A 1864-nucleotide genomic window follows, 5' to 3' on the forward strand; every position below is an offset into this window, starting at 1 on the left:
TTAACACTTAAGTGAAGTAAAGAAAGATAAAACAACAAAAAGATAAGATAATTTTTTTGTCATTTTTGACATAACCATCAACAACATGAGTTATTTACCACACTATTCTGCAGCGTATGAAAAAGTTTGAGCCATATAGTCTACGACCTCTGTTGTCTTGCTCTGAAATATGACATCACTCCGTCATAATCAAATGTTTCATATAATTGAGAAGAACCTAACTAGCCAAAATTTGCGCATCTCTTTTTTCATCGGCATTGATCTCCAACTCTCAAAGTGTTCTTTCAAAGCACCGGTAGCAGTTCACGTCTGTCCAAACTCCGAAGTCCATGCACATCACACCTGCTAGGAGTACTCACAAGTAACGAATAAGTGTTGAATATTTTCAAAATCTTTCTTGCATAATACGCACAAATTATCATTCTGTTGTAAGATTCTCAACCTACTTAGCCGACCTTTGTGTTGACCTGGTCTACCAATACAAACTACGTGAGCAACTCAACTCGAGGCGGAACAAAGTCTTTTCAGATTTTCTTTGTGAATCTATATCTCAGAAGCTTCTCATCCAAAGTCTCTTCCTGCAAAACCTGCACAAATGAGTTAGTAGAATAAACACCTTCCTTATCGAATTTTCACACCACTCTATCTTGCACTTCTACTATCATTCTAACAGATTGCAAGACATGAAGTATCTGGTCCAAGGTATCTGTCTCCCATTGACGTAGTTCCCTCTTCCGTTGAAAGTGTCAAACCCGCTCTATCCCATTCTAGAACCCAAGTAATAAACTCAAGTAATAAACAGACAGGCTATTGATCACCGACTTAATAAGTACCAACTTTCCAACCTTACTAAAGACCTTTGTTTTTCACAAACTGAGTTTCTCTTTCACCTTATCTATAACCAGCTTCCAAATTTTTATCAACCGCAAATTTTTATTATTATTATTATTTAGGAAGTATTTCTTTTGCTTTTGGCTTTTATCTATTTTATTTTTATTTTCGCTATTTTTAATTTTTTAGGCAACAGTACAATCGAATAATGGATGAATGAAACTTGGCCAAAACAAAACAAACGTGCGTTGTCATATGTAAACGATACTCTAGTAACATAGTCACCAAACAATATCAATTAACAGGAAAAATAAAATATTATGTCTATTTGAAGGGAATTTTTGTAAAAAATGACAAAATATTTTCACTTTATATATTTTGTCACTTTCTTCTTATTTCTTTCTCGACTAAATAAGCAAAAATTTCCACTTCTCTTTTATTTCCTTCCATCTTCTCTATTAGATTATAATTAAAATATAAACAAATAAAATATATATAATTAAAATAATTATTAAAATAAAAATAACAAAAATTATATATAAGATTATAAGTTGAAATTTTAGTTAGATACAGACATATTTTATTGATCCAAACTAAAATAGTGACAAGTAATTTTGACGGGGACGGACGTGTTATCACGTGTATCCAACTAACGAGATGGGTTGGAATACAAATAAAGCCAAAGTGACTTACTAGTGCAAAGAGATATGATAGGATGATCATATATAGAATAACAAATTAATAATAGGGTAAAAAATACATATAAGGCAATGGCAGACTAAAATTACATAAATCAGCCAAAACAAAAACTGCTTCATGAATCTATCAATGTACGTTTATATGCAGTTCGAATCAACTAAATTTGAACTCTATTTTTACATAATTCGAACCAGCTGGATTCGAATTGGGTTCGAATTATACACAAACACACGCACACACTAATTCGAACCAAGTGGGTTCGAATTACACACAGTAATTTTTACACCCACACACGCATTTCCAAATAATTCGAATTTGACTGATTCAAATTATA

This window comes from Arachis ipaensis, chromosome B05, assembly GCF_000816755.2.
Source record: "Arachis ipaensis cultivar K30076 chromosome B05, Araip1.1, whole genome shotgun sequence".
Taxonomy (NCBI): domain Eukaryota; kingdom Viridiplantae; phylum Streptophyta; class Magnoliopsida; order Fabales; family Fabaceae; genus Arachis; species Arachis ipaensis.